The sequence below is a fragment of the Sebastes umbrosus genome, chromosome 1, assembly GCF_015220745.1.
Source record: "Sebastes umbrosus isolate fSebUmb1 chromosome 1, fSebUmb1.pri, whole genome shotgun sequence".
In the NCBI taxonomy this organism is placed as follows: domain Eukaryota; kingdom Metazoa; phylum Chordata; class Actinopteri; order Perciformes; family Sebastidae; genus Sebastes; species Sebastes umbrosus.
The window spans coordinates 43,217,490-43,233,191 of NC_051269.1; the positions used below are offsets into that span (position 1 = coordinate 43,217,490).

The following is a 15,702-nucleotide window of genomic DNA, read 5'->3' on the forward strand; positions in this document are numbered from 1 at the left end:
TGAAAATAAACTTTGTGAAGTTACCTTGAATTCAATCAAGCGTTGTTCTATGGGGGGAATATGTTGATTTCGGGTCTGGTAATCGGTGTGAAATGGCTTTCTGCTCTTGCTGAATTGTTCTCTGCGTTGCACGGCTGCAGTCAGACAGGCGGCCGTTCATCGGAGGATTATGATTTGAAATGAATGGACTTGAGAAGCGCGCTTGAAATTGAATATCCTTTACATGACGTCAGGCAGCTATGAGCTCTGGCTTTTGACTCCAGAGGCAACAATGCGAGAGGCATCTGCTCCGGTGACGAGTCACGCTTTCTCTCACTTCGTGTGAGTGTGTGTGTGTTTGTGTGTGCGTGTGCGTGTGTGTGTGTGTGTGTGGGGCTTTTCGTGGCACGCAGGCAAGCGTGAAAAGCAGCGTTTTGAAATACCGACAGCTGACTGTTGCCAAGTGGCAACCATGAAAGCTCTTGGAGAACAGTGAGCGCTCAGTTTCCTTAGAAACGCCCTTTTTCTCAAGACAGCTCCCCCTAAATCGACTCCCCCCTTAACTCCCTTTAAACGCCCTGGGGGGAGGGACCCTCTGTCCTGGGAAAAGGGGGGTTGCTATGGAAAGCCAAAGACGAATGTTGGATAGGCGTGTTAAAAGTTCAGGACCTTGGTGGACTCCACTAGAACAGAACAATGTTCAGGACGTCTGAAACAGCCTCACCTCGCTGTAGGAAGCCGTGCCCTTTGAAATGATACAGTGGGCTTTAAAATGGTCTCATAAGCAATGGTCATAAATTTCCAGCCCGTAGTGGATCATGTAATCCTTCAGTCAACGGAAAAGAGAAAACGCCACAATTAGTAGTTAAAAAAACACTAACATGTTATATGTACGCTAAAATAGTGTGAGATTTTGCAATGCGGTAGTAACGATAACATTCATAACCGACTTTGACGGACGGAGCTGTAACGTCAATAACGCTTCCATTTAGGTGTAAGTATAAGATCCCACTTTGCTATAGGTGTAATATATAGTTTATAAATGAATTCAGACTTAATTATTCTCACAAATCATCGTTTGGTCACATGAGGACGGTACAGGTTACCATGGTTACCTGTCTCCAACCGGCAAGGAGGCTCTGAGGAAACGGCGTGGTATTTGCAGTTCAGTATGTAGAGCATAGTAGACGATTTCAGACGCAGCCTGAATCTAATGATGTGTTCACACCATGAGCGAAGTGGAACTGTTTGCACAGTGGGATTACAGACAAAGACAATGCAAAGTGGCGAATAGGAATGAGAATGACAGCTGACACGCGAAATTGGCATTATTTTCATATTCGTCTAAAGAGTCTAAATATTTCAGCTCGAGCGAGAAATTAGTGTGTCTCTGTGTTGTGAGAGCCGCTCAGCGTTGAGATCGTCCTCCTGTGGTCTCTTACGTCCTGATGTTGTTGAATCAGAAATGGAGGATGAATAAATCTTGTATGTCTGTGGTCACCGAGAGCTACGATAGTCCATCACATCTGTCCAGAGACCAGAAACCACAGACTGTCTGTGGTAGAAACAACGACGTCTCTAGATGACGTCATGTTGAGTGTTAATGGAGCAGCTGCGTAGCCTGACTCTGATCCATCCAGACTCCATTCAGAAAACAAGCATTTTAAAAGTTGTCTGCTTGTCGTCATGGTAACAGACCTGACAAAGCATCAATTCAGACTTTTTACTAATCGGCATCATTATGTAGTTAATTCAGCATCATTTTGATCTGTTTATTGATATTAAATCACAGAACAATCTGTTTATTTTGGGTTCATACCTCAGTAGAGACGTGTGGCGGCTGATAGATACAGTCAGTGTGATTTCACAGTATGTGAATACAGCTCGCCGCTGGGGGATGTCATGAACCCAGACACGACAGCGTTTGGTTTTCTGACATATCTGGGACTTCACCAACATTTACAGAGAAGAAGCAACAGAGGTTATTTCTTCCATGGTTGATGGAGGAGAGAAAAGTTGTTGGTATCCATGGAGACAAGCTCCTCCTCTCTTTTTATTTTTATTTTAAATAATTCTTTGGGTGTTTTTCAAGCCTTTATTTCGAGGACAGTGGATAGTCTAGAAAGGGGAGAGAGAGGAGCTGACATGAGGAAAGGGCCACAGGTTGGACACAGCCTTATGGGCGCCCGCTCTACCAACTGAGCTACCGGGGCGCCCCTCCTTCTCCTCTCTGACGCGTCTACAGCGAATTAACACAAATGATATCGGCACGATTAAAGTGAGGCATAAATTCCCTTTGCTCTTGGTCAGCAGATGAAATGACACATCACAAGTTACCAGAGCTCAAAGTCGTACGTACAAATCGCTTATTTTGTCAACTTAAAAACGTAAGGTAAAGTTTTCGATTCCATCCGATGATGAAGACCATAAGATGCTCCTGGAAAATGCTAGTAAGTGGACCTTGAGTTCAGATTTGTTAAACTAAAAAGCGTTTAGTTAGCAGTGGAATGAGAAGCAGAGAAGCAGCACGTCTTCCCGTCCGTAAAGCCGGTAAATGTTAGTTTGTTTTAACTCTTTAAATGACGCGTCATTATAACTCTTTATCAGACGGAGCTCCTGCTAACCTTCATGTTATCCCACTAAAGTGTCACTTACTTGTCATTTACAGACATGTTGCCTCAGCAGAGCAGTATTTTTACAACCTGCCTATCATGTGTCTTCTTACCATGACACTTCCTGTTGTTTCACACCCCCAGTGGGGTCAGGGGTCACGGGGCTCTGTTATCCTTGCATTGACACACAACACTCCCTCAACGGGACCTTTTCCCCTCCGGAGCCTTTAACAGCACAGAGGTACTCGGACTCATGTTGAAATATTTGTATGACTGCATCTGTGTGTGTGTGTGACTGTGAACGCCCTGTGAACCCTCACTGTTTCCCGGCAACCTTTGCCACTTGCTGGTAAGCTGAGCCGCGGCACACAGCGTCGCAGTATACAGGCGGCACTGTTGGCCCCACCGGGCCGGATTTACAAGGCTTTGATTTAGACGGTCTTTAAGCCGATCTGAAATTTTGGTTCCGTTCCTCGTTTACTGTACTGTAATCCTGGAGAATAAAACCAGAACCACGCTGTGCCACTAACTCACAGTCCAGAGTGAGTGTGAGTGTGAGTGTGTGTGTGCGCGTGTGCGTGCTGGGCTAATGTCGCTGTGAAAGTTGTAATGTAATAGCTCACAGCATACTAGACTTGTGTGTGTGTACCAACGAGCCTGGAGGCAGCGTTCATAAATAACACTCTCTTCATGTTATTAATGGAGAGCTTAAGGTTTTTTTTTCTTGCTTACTAGGAATAATCTTTTCCACCCGCTTCACCTCAGTATCTTTAATCTGGCTGCAAATGAACCAGGCCTCTGTTTCCAGGGTTATGGGGGGAGGATGTGTTGGTGTGTAACTCAATTCAGTGCTAGCATTTGTAGTTGATCTGTGAGTGCAAATACGCACAATAATGTGGATGTTGTATGTCCAGTTTGTCCAAATCAAACTGTTGTAACCTCTCTTCTTGCTGCTTCACTTGACTTAAAAAAGGTAAAAGTCACGTAGAAGTGACAGCAGTTAGTCTTTAAATCAGGGCTGTCAATCAATTAAAATAGTTAATCGCAGTTAATCACATTATTGTCCATAGTTAATCCTGATTAATTGCAAATCAATTGCACATTTTTTATCTGTTCAAAATGTACCTTAAAGGGAGATTAGTCAAGTATTTAATACTCTTATCAACATGGGATGCACCGATACCACCTTTATTCAGACCGTGTACAAGTACTTCCATCTGGGTACTCTCCGATACCGAGCACCGATACGAGTACTTCTCTGTGTCTAAAGAGCCTCGTTAACAGCCAGCTGAGAGGGAGGGTCGGCGCGTGCCGGCTGAGTTTGGATCCTGGCCCTGTGGGGGTCGGGCGCACCACCGGCCCGTCTCGCCAAACTACCTGAAGGCCACCGTAGTTCTCCGACACGCTTGTGAAACTGCGGTAACGTGAGCCGCAGAGTGTTCAACCATGCTACCGCCAGCCGCCGTCTGAGTTTCGTCGCTCCTAAAGTAGGCGAGGTGAAAGGGAAAGAGTGCATATAACCAAGAAGTGAAAGTCAATTGTTCGTTCCATTGCTACATCAGCGCCGAGCAGCAGAGCTACGCTTCCACCATTTTGGATTGAAAGCGACTACCGGACGCCAGTAAAACGTCAGCCTAAAAAGTGCCGTACAAAAGTAAAACAAAATTATTTCTATTATGTTGTCATATGGCCTGTGTTGAACAATAAAATATGATGAATATAATAAGCGTTTTCAGTCCAAAATGGCGGCAGCAGCTGCTGTCAAATAAGCACAGACGTTTCCTCTCTTTGCTTCTATACTCTTTGAGATACCACGGCGTTACCAACGTTTTGCACTTGCTGGCTCACGCTACTGCAGTCTTGTAAAGGGAGGAGTGAGCGGAGGGGTACTCTGTTGGTTTCAATATGCAACCACACCACCAGATGCCGCCAAATCCTACACACTGTCCCTTTAACCTGAGTCAGCGTTCTGACATCGTACAGCAAAGACTCCGAGCATCCACTGGCTGAAGAAATAATGAAAACATTCTGCCAAAATAATAATAATTATAATTATAATGCGTTTTGGTATTATTTGTCTGCATTTCCATTGGTTGTTGCAGACATTTGGAAACCAAACACATTGAGCTTCTGCAATAATATTAAAAAATATCATTATTATTGGCAGCAATAAATGTAAAAACCCGGCTTCCCCTCGCGGAGTGTCTCTTTGTGTTGTCAGAGAGCAGGGCGGTAAAGTGTCGGGGGTTTACCTCATGCGTGACCCAGCAGGAGCGACGATCAGCGAAGGGAGCCGTAAAAGTTTTACAACACAAACTACCCCTCCTGTTTCGACATTATGCTGTTTTACAGAAACACATTAGACGTTGTTTCCACTGGAGCAGCTCAGACTGACTGCTAGTTATCATGAAGCTGATGTTACAGTCATCTGTTGGTATCTTAGTTGTGTGTACAGGGCTGTTGTGTTTGAGCTCAGAGGGTAAACGTGGACAGGTTATGACGTCTTCTTCAGTAGTTTTGCTGTGTAATATTTTTAATATCATATGTTAGCTTGCATAGATTACATGTCAATCAAACAGTACTAGGGCTGCTCCCGATTAGTCGATTAGTCGAGTAATCGGCCGTTTTGGTCTCAACTAAGATTTCTTTAGTCGATTAGTCGTTTTGTTTTTGCTTTTTTCATGCTGAATGACTTTTATCCAGGTAACTTCTGAGCACACATCTCTGGTAAACACCAGATCTAAAGGGATTCTTTGTTGAGAAACTCACTTTTACAGATCTATCCCTTTAAATCAACTAATGGATTAGTCAACATCATATGAGTGTCGGTCCACTAACAGTTTCTTTGGTCGAGGACAGCCCTAATGTGTACACGTCCACATGGTCCAGAGAAGAAGTCTAATCAGCCAAAAATAGCCAGAATACCAGAGCAGCTATGTTCATATGTAAGCTGTTAGACGTTCCCTCTCACAACAATCCGTAACTTGTATTTATTGGGGTATTAAACAGGTGTGATGTAATGCACCCTGCTAGTGAGCGTGTGGTTGCTCAACATTTTCCAAAACCAGTTTGTACCCAAAATCTCTGACACTTTTCTCTAAAATGAATTCCGTGTTTCCTTATTAGTTTGAGCTACAGGCAGTATTATCCCTCTGACCTGTACATGTGATCCCACTGGGATCCAGCCGGAGTGGATTTCAGTAGCAGGAACACGGTGTCAGGACCTCTACACACACACACACACACACACACTTCTACCATCCAGACACACATGGTGATGGTTTTGGCGCTGCTTATCCCCCACATCAGGGGTTAACCCAAAATATAATAAAGCGGTATATTTGGCGGCCCCTGTGGACTAAAGCGGTAGTGTTTCCAAGCACCAGAGTCCCTTTAGAAAACCTCTCATTTTACTGCAGCAGGGTCCGACAGTCTGCTCCATTCAGTCCTGATTCTGGTTCTCCCGTGCCTCCCTTCCCTCCAGCGGGCCCGGCTATACGGCCTGGTACGGCTAGAGAACCTGATGAATCCATCGGTACCAACCAGGTCATACTAGCTTGTTGTGAAGGAGGTTAAATAACGCTCCAAACATAAGCTGAAATTTGGCGAGGAAAAACTGTCATGTCCATGTTCAAATTGATTAACAATAATAAATATATACATACATTTGCATAAAGCAGCATATTAGTCCACTCCCATGTTGATAAGAGGATTAAATACTTGACTAATCTCCCTTTAAGGTTCATTTAGAACTGATAAAACAGTGTGATTCATTTACGATTAAATATTTTAATCGAATGACAGCCATACTAAAAATATCATATTTTAGAGCTCTCTATCTTCAGGAACTCGTACGTCAGACTGTGATTGTAAATATAAATGTTCCCTCCAAACGTCGGCTGGCTGCTTGGTCTATACCATACGGATGACGTCATCGGACCACAGCGACCCCGTCCTCCCCCGGCCCTCATCGATTACACATGCTCAGTCTGCTGCCTATTGATCACGGACAACAAACTGATTACTGTAGCGACCCCACGACCCCGTGTCCTGTATCGCAGAAGGCGATCAAACGGCGATGGCCTCATTTAGATCTCATATCCTCATTAGTGTTTCTGCTACATTGGATTGTTTGCTTTTCAAATCTTTTAATGTAATTTGATGCTTGAAGAAGTCTTCTTTAAGTCCGTTTTATAGAGATGCATTACTTTAAATCAAAACCCTTTTCTTTTTTTTTTTCTTAAGATCATTTTTTGGGCTTTTATTGAGAGTGATAGTGATAGTGGTGAAATGGGAAGAAAAGTGGGATGACAATGCAGAAAGGGCCACAGGTCGGATTCGAACCCTGGGCCGCTGCAGCAAGGACTCTCCTACTTGATACATGGGGCGCCCGCTCTACCCGGTGAGCTAACCAGCGCCCCCAAATCAAAACTCTTTTCATAGCTGGAGTGACGGCATTAGCAGCTCATGAAGCAAGCAGTTCCTGCATGGATTTTAAGTGGCGGGAAATGCAGATTACAGGTCTAAAGACGGCTAAAGAAATGAGCAATCCTCTCAGAAAGCCCCATGAGCCTCTGCTCCTTCTGTTGGTCTTCATGCATAACGGAGACAACTCTGCAATGCCCCTTTTTCCTTTCACTTTTCAACCTTTGTATTATATTGAAATCAGCGTGTAGATATTTATCGATATTATATTAGTAGTTCTGTAATTGCTCCTTGGATCAGCAGCCTTATCCTTTAGACGGTGTGGAGCATCACTTCATCTCAACCCAGAAGTGACTGTGATTGTTTGTGTGACTGGTCCTCTGGGAGAGCTGGTGGCAGTCTCTCAGTCTTGGCTGCCACCGCTGATTGAATGTCGTGGAAACACTGCACGGACGTGATGTGATTTTCTTCCCATAATTTGGAAGAAATGAAAATGAAACGAGCGTGCTCTGTAGTGAATTAGGCGTCGGCCCGGCTTTGTGTTTCCACATCACACAGATTCAGATGTCAGTAAATCTGTGGGTGGATTAACAGACAGGAACAGTTTGATAAAATCAGTTTGAAATATTTCCCTTTACAGATGAAGTGTGTTTTGTATCCTAAAAGTCAAACTGATGAGTCCTGATGTTGTTGACTGACTGTACAGAGTACTGAAGGCTTCATGGTTTGGCCCAGCGTCAGACGGGGATATCCTCATTGATTGCCCCCGGGCTTCTCCTGCTGCTGCATATCCCATTCATTATTGAGCCTCATCCCAAAGCAAAAGAACAAGTTCCCTCTCGCTCTACTGCGAATTTGAGGAGGATTATTTTTTCAACACAGCTTTTGGTGTTTGCAGGAGAAGGTTTGTCTGGCTGCTGTTTATTTAAACATCTGCTACAGATTCACAAACCTGCTGTCCGTCTGCCGCGTCCAGATCAGACCGACTGAGACCGACGGAGACCGACTGAGACCTCCGGTGTAGGCTTTGACTCAGCAGATGTGTGACGGTGTCTGACGGGCGTGGCAGGGACACATCAGGCTGCTGAGCCCGGGGAGACTGAAACCATGAAACCATGAAACCATGACACCATGAAATCATGAGACCATGAAACCATGAGACCATGAGACCATGAAACTATGAAACCATGAGAACATGAAACTATGAAACCATGAAACCATGAGAACATGAAACCATGAGAAGCACGTTCAACCAACATTTAAAGGGCGGGTCCATTATTAATTTAATTTATTTTAGGTTTATAAATCATTCTGTAGCCTCCCAGTGTTGCTGCTGCTGATGTATTCAAATTAGGGATGTTAATAATTAACCGTCTAACCGTTAACCGACATCAAGCAGAAAAATAGATTAACGCTTAAAACGGTTAAAAGGTCTGTCGGAAACTCGCTGAAGTTACGCCGCGCTGACAGACTGTATGTGTGTGTCAATGGTGAGCACGAAGCTACCAGCAGAGCTACAGATGCTAACGTAGCACAAACACACACACTGTTTGTCGGATACTCTCTATCGATAATCCGGGCAGACACACAGCTGACAACCTGCTAAACTAAACTAAAGTTGCGGTGGAGACTTTTACTGGGAAAGTGGCTGCATGTACGCGACACTACACGCAGCATCGTAGCTGCTAAGTTAACGCTCCCGGACGGCGAACTGGAGACAGTGAACGCAGCATCGTAGCTGCTAAGTTAACGCTCCCGGACGGCGAACTGGAGACAGTGAACGCAGCATCGTAGCTGCTAAGTTAACGCTCCCGGACGGCGAACTGGAGACAGTGAACGCAGCATCGTAGCTGCTAAGTTAACGCTCCCGGACGGCGAACTGGAGACAGTGAACGCAGCATCGTAGCTGCTAAGTTAACGCTCCCGGACGGTGAACTGGAGACAGTGAACGCAGCATCGTAGCTGCTAAGTTAACGCTCCCGGACGGCGAACTGGAGACAGTGAACGCAGCATCGTAGCTGCTAAGTTAACGCTCCCGGACGGCGAACTGGAGACAGTGAACGCAGCATCGTAGCTGCTAAGTTAACGCTCCCGGACGGCGAACTGGAGACAGTGAACGCAGCATCGTAGCTGCTAAGTTAACGCTCCCGGACGACGAACTGGAGACAGTGAACGCAGCATCGTAGCTGCTAAGTTAACGCTCCCGGACGGCGAACTGGAGACAGTGAACGCAGCATCGTAGCTGCTAAGTTAACGCTCCCGGACGGCGAACTGGAGACAGTGAACGCAGCATCGTAGCTGCTAAGTTAACGCTCCCGGACGGTGAACTGGAGACAGTGAACGCAGCATCGTGGCTGCTAAGTTAACGCTCCCGGACGGCGAACTGGAGACAGTGAACGCAGCATCGTGGCTGCTAAGTTAACGCTCCCGGACGGCGAACTGGAGACAGTGAACGCAGCATCGTGGCTGCTAAGTTAACGCTCCCGGACGGTGAACTGGAGACAGTGAACGCAGCATCGTAGCTGCTAAGTTAACGCTCCCGGACGGTGAACTGGAGACAGTGAACGCAGCATCGTGGCTGCTAAGTTAACGCTCCCGGATGCTGAACTGGAGACAGTGAACGCAGCATCGTGGCTGCTAAGTTAACGCTCCCGGATGCTGAACTGGAGACTCAGTTGTCTGTTGTGCTCCTGCAGCTGGAGCACCGCTGCATGTGAGGCACTAATCTTGTCGGTTAATGTTTAATAATCAGTTAACGAGGGTCGGTTATCGGTTAAGAACATTTTTCAAAATTAGCATCCCTAGTTTCAGCTTGTTTGCCCGCCCAAACATCTTTTCTCTTGAAAATCCTAATTCTATCTTCTTATTTCTTTTTAAATGAATCAGGAAGTTGCTCAAAAGTTTAAACCTTAAAACCATTCAATTGAATTCCCATTTGGAAAAGCAAAGCCGGTTCACCAAAGTCAAATATTGTTCAGGGGCAGCAAAGGATGTGGGAAAGCCAGGTCAGGTGATGTGCACTGACCCTTTCAGTGTGGATTAACCTGTGTTAGTCTGAAAGGGTTATTAGTGTTACTGGGTTACAACCCCCTGGGTTTTAAACTTTACAAATGAAGATAAACACGGACAGAACAGAACACACTTTTAAAGTCAGGTCTTATTTTAGACGGCAGAGTTGGAAACTCCAGACTGAAACATTTCAACATGAATATATTGAAGAGAAGCGTGTTGAAACGGGATGGAGACAAATTCAGCATTAGTTTAAAACAGGCACGATGAGGGCGAGTGTGTGTTTATAGATAAGAGATGATTAAAACATTTGAAGCTTTCTTTCTTTAAGGAATGTTTGTCACATAGTAAAAGAGCGTTGGTAATTAAAGCAGGCAGATGACCCTTATGTGTGTGTTTCCTCCACTGACTTCTAAAAATCAATCATTGCTAATAGGAGTTAGCACACACCATGTGTTGTTGTCAGATTAGGATGATGTGCTTATCCGTGTCTGCATGGTAAAAACATGCTACAGCAGATGAATGACTCGGCCGTAGAGGCGGTACGCTGCTCGTCGTGTTCACTGGGAGAACACAATTAAACTTAATGAGCGAGCTGTCGCAGGAAAGCGCTCATCCTCTGTCTCATTAAGGCTTAGAGACGGACGCCCAGTCTCTCATTAGTTCACTGTAAAGTTCAAAGATTACTTCCAAGAAAGATTTCTGCTGTTTGGATTCAGTGACACGTTCGGCTCCGGCTCCAAGGAATTCAACCACAACACTATTTCAGTTCCAGTGTGACACTGAAGCTGCGTTTCCTGCCTTGGTTCTGGTGGGATCTGTTGTTGGTGTGACCTTTCTTCTGTGAGCTGAGGAATGAAGCAGGATGGCATCAGCGCTGTGCCAACGAGCCAGAGAGGAGAGGGCAGGGCAGCAGTTGTATTTAGACCCGGTATATATTTTCCAGGGAACAGAGAGGGGAAAAAAAGATGAAATTTCTGGTATTTAATTACAGAGCGGCCGCAGCCAAGGGCACGCTGTCGATGGTAGCTTTAAGGCCGACGGCTTAACAACCTCAGGAATGGTGGCACTGTTGGTTTTGGTAACGCTGTGTCATTTCCTCCTGTGAAGTGTTTTTTGATGTGTTTGGGATATGTGCATGTTCCAGCTCCGCTGGACCGACGAAATCAAGAAGCCAGTAAAACAAAAAAGAACATTATGGTGCTAGCATGTGTACCAAACTTCCACACCATTGCCAGGTCAGAAGGGTGAAAGCGCGCGCTAATTTTAGGTCTTTATAATGCCTGGAAACGGCCTCTTTTTGAAGTCTGTTTTCTCACGAGAATCCTTTTTGTGACAGTTTTAGTTTCTTTGAAGGACGTTCTCCTGTTTACAGAAAATATGCCCCCCTGCCACCACCGTGCCGCGGCAGTGGTGTTTTCCTTTCCCATGTTGATCCGACCTGATTTAGGTTGAGTCTGTTCACTCTCTGCCAAAGAGTGTAGAAGCAAAGAGACTGAACTCTGCTTTTATGGACTGAAAATGACATTTTGTATTGAAAACGTCAGTGAGTCTGTGTTCATGGATCTATAAAGAGACGTCTGTAAATCAGAGGATATAAATCAACTTCCCAATAGGAACACTTACATATCCTCATTTAAATCATCATGTCCTAAAAGTAGTAAAATGAACTAACAGCTGAATCCAGAGTTATTTTCCTCACCATAATGAACGTACATCAGACACATACTGTACATATCTGGTTCTGCCAGCTTCCTGCTAGCTGTATGACAGCTTCCTGCTAGCTGTATGACAGCTTCCTGCTAGCTGTATGCGGCTGTTATAATGGATATATTGGCTGTAATTCATCCCTTTTATTATCTTATAACACACCCATGGGCTGTATGCTGTCAGCCTGTACCGGGGTGGATGTATTAACGTCTCTGTTCACAAACAACCGGCTATCGGCCAGCAGCTAGTAGCGCTAGTAGCATGACATCAACAGAGTTTAATGGAGTTGTAGGCTAGTTACGAACACGAAGGACAAAAGGACCCTCTTCTATATCCATGGTCTGTGGTCTATTGTACCCTCTTCTACATCCATGGTTAGTGTTCAACGACACGTACTGGCGTCTGGTAGTCCCTTTCAGTCCAAAATGGCGGCAGCGTAGCTCTGCTGCTGGGCGCTGACGTTGCAATGGAACGAACAGTTGACTTTCACTTCTTCTTCTTGTCTCTGTGCTGTCAAAGAGTCCCTGTGTATTTGGGGCTGTGGACATGTCTGGGAGGACTCCTGGGTGGGATGTCCCTCCGTATAGTCGGTGGGGTGGCGGAGGGGATGTTTGACCGCCTTTTTTGGCCGGTAACTCACTGGATTTGGCATGGGTGAGCGAACACGCCGTGTCACCAGTTGAGTCACTGTACATTTCCTAACAATGGGAAGCCCGGCTGACATCGGCACAGTCCCTTTTCATGACCACAAAGGGAGCCATTAAGGCTTAAATGCATCCGGATTCAAGTCGCCCCCTCAACGTGAGAGTGCTCTTACATAAGGTTTCTTCATTTGGCCTGGCGTCAAAAGAGCTGTTGGCTGAAGGACACGGCTCCCCCGCCTCTAGTCTCAGAGAGCCGAGCGTATCCACTAAAGGTGCTCCAGACTCCCTGCTATCTGTCCTCTGTTTGCTCAACCTGATGAACCATTGTGTGATACCAGTCAGCTTCAATCCCTGAGTAGGAAACAGAAATCAGAGCAAAGACTGCAATCCTTCCTGTTCCTGTCACGTCGATCCTGTCAGCCCATCAAAAGGCTTTCTGCACTTTCAACTTCAAACTTGTCGGCTCAGCTTCAGGCCTCACCCTCACAGTCTATATATGAGCTAGTTAGTTAGCTTCTCACCTGAGGGAATCTCCACAGAACAAGACCCAACACATCCAGGCCAGAGGGCAGAGGTAGGATCAGCTGGTGGAGGGCGACGCAGCCTAAAACCACTTTTTCTTTTCTCTCTTACAACCTTGAGCGTGGATTGGAAAAACTCCAAAAGTTTGACCACAAAGCTTCATCCAAGTTAAGGCAGCATTCCTTGGCAATGACATTTTGGATCTCCTGTGGTAAAGGAATGATACTGCTTTACTGCTCCAGGACACCTGTGGTGAAGGACAAGCATAAAATGAGAATTTACTGGGCTTGAAAGAGCCAAGAGGGATCCGAGTTTCATTTCATTCCATCTGTTTTTCAGAATAAGGCCCATGCAGCTTGGTTGTTTGAGCTTGGTAATATACAGTACAGTAGTTTCTAGAAGTCAGTGTTATTGTGTTCAACATGTTGTGTATTAAATGTAGTCCAGGCTAGGGCTGGGCAATATGACGATATATATTAACTAAGTCCAGACTAAGGCTGTCACTTTTGATTAGTAGTTTGCGCTACTGTTTGAACATGGAAGTTAGATATTAAACCTGTAATGATCTTGATGGGAATTTAAAACTCCTGGTGTATTTCCAGGCTGTGAACGCTGTTGTATCCTGTATTCCCTGTTGCCCTGTTGGTAAACTAGACAATTACTGTTGTCATGTAAACAGGAAATGGAGGAAACTAGAAAGACATGAACCGTCACGACACCAAACTATCTGAGAGATGATGAGAACACGCATTTTGGATTTCACAAATTGGAAAATTGTGGATAAAGTTAAAGCTGGTTGCAACTGTATTATGGTCCGTGTCCACACGATCCGTCGTTTCCACGCTTCCCCTTCGGTGTCTATTCAAGCAGCAGTGCAATGCATTCTGGTAGCAGCACGTTGCTTTTGTAGAGACGGGGCGTCACGTTGGCCGCTCCTCATTTGCATAAAGTTGAAGTTTAGGCTACTTTGTGTCCAGCACGACGCGCCGCCTCTGGAAACTACTGAAAAACTCTTAAACTAACCGTTTAGCAACTGCATGACTTATTTGTCGCCTCAAATGTTTTCAGAAAAACATTCCAGTGAACTATTTTCATAATATGAGAAAACGTTCATGGTTCATCCAGTCAGGTGCCTGGTGGCGACCCCTAGCTTCCAAACACCCTGTGGACACGTACCATTACAGTAAAACTGCCACAACAACAAATCTGAAGTCGTCTGTTAGGAGCCTTTTAATCAGACTGAACTGTTATTTCCTTTCATTTGAAATTGCTAAAGGAATCCGAGACGTTGGCTGTGATTCAGAGTTGTGTCTAGAAGGTCATCAAAACAATTGTGAAAACTCGCTGCCCGACGACCTATCCTAACCGTAACTATTCAAGGTCCATGCCTAACCTTAACCATCTCGCAAGAGTTTCCCCAACTTGTGGGTTACTTTGGAGGCACAGCCGTGATTCAGAGGTCTGGAACCAGGCTAAGCTGTTAGCTTGTTACTCGAGCGAGGCGACAGAGGCGCTATGATTGAATGGAAGTGCTTCAATTCAGCATCAGCGTTTAGGATTATCGTCTCCATTAGATAACTACCATAGTATTCATCAGAGGAATTGATATTTTAACTTGATCATGAATGAAAGTTTGAGTCACTAAATAAAAACAAGAATTAATATTTCCACAATTTTGATTTATATTTCAAGTAAATTCTCAAGTAGGATCATTGTTCACTAAACTGCAGCTGACTGGGTGGACTATTGTCCATCCATCAGTCATCCATTGAGATGTGGTAGCATATTTTCAACAGCACTCTTTGGACTCATGTTTGTTATGAATGATGGTTATTATTATGGTTTCAGTCGATGCCTCCAACCGGGAGGAGTGAAGGAAGACAGACAGACTTTAAACCTCCGTCATAATCTAACTTTTCTTTCACTGCTCTTTAACTTCTGATCTCCTCTACCCGTTCTCGTCCACATAGCTTAGAGTATGTGTTCTGAGAGTGTTACAGAGAGGCCGTGTGTCACGTCGTCTCGGTGGCAGCCGTTTGTCTTTGTTGTTGTCCTGAACAATAGTTTCCTAACAGAGGCTCTCACCTGCGTAGCGTGAATTAAGAAGACATGGCAGGTGTTGCAAACGGTTTAAGCTCCCTTTGTAGAGGGGGATTATTCACCCAGCGACTCCTGCTATTATCATCTGTTTCCACATTCTGCTTGGTGTTGTACTTTATGTCACGCTGTTGGCTTTTAGGGAAGAAAAGCTGTAAAATGCTCTCTGTGGATTCTCTAACTGCTCGTCTTCCTCCAGGTTGGGACAGATCCTCATGGGAGCCGTGGAACGATTGGAAATGGCAGGAAAAGAGCACTAAACTTCCTCAGGTAGGGGATTTACATTTGTCTTTCTAATGCTTGTGCAACAGTTACACCCCGTCATAGAAACGGTAGCTTTTCTTATTCTCATATAATCAAATGATTTTCCTTTTTGCCCATTGCTGACACCAGAATATCCAGATGTGTCTGGGGAACGATCACTCAAGCTTTTTTTAACTATTTCCTTACATTCATCTCAATGGCACAATGGCTCAAGGGATTCGTTTCCTCCTCCTGCGGTGTCAAGTCCACTTCCCCCCCCAAACCGCATCCCACCACACTCGGCAGCTATTTAAAGTGTCAGCGGCTGCTCCCAATTACTCCTCCCCATGCCAAACCAGAAGCTCAGGCCACGCTAACGGAGGCCGGCCTCCCCGCTGCCACTTTTATCTGTTTGTTTTCATATTTCCTTCCGTCGCTCAGCCCTCCTCCCTGGTGCTCTT

The 15,702-nt window shown here is 45.2% G+C and overlaps 1 protein-coding gene across 3 annotated transcripts in view; it reads left to right on the forward strand.

Moving 5' to 3' along the window:
* plxnb1b (plexin b1b) overlaps window positions 1-15,702 on the forward strand; it is a 128,362-nt gene that overhangs the window by 17,300 nt on the left and 95,360 nt on the right. For all 3 annotated transcript variants that reach the window (XM_037766287.1, XM_037766306.1, XM_037766297.1), the window contains one exon: window positions 15,198-15,268. The gene's annotated coding sequence lies outside the window, so the exon portion shown is untranslated. The remainder of the gene's footprint in view (window positions 1-15,197; window positions 15,269-15,702) is intronic.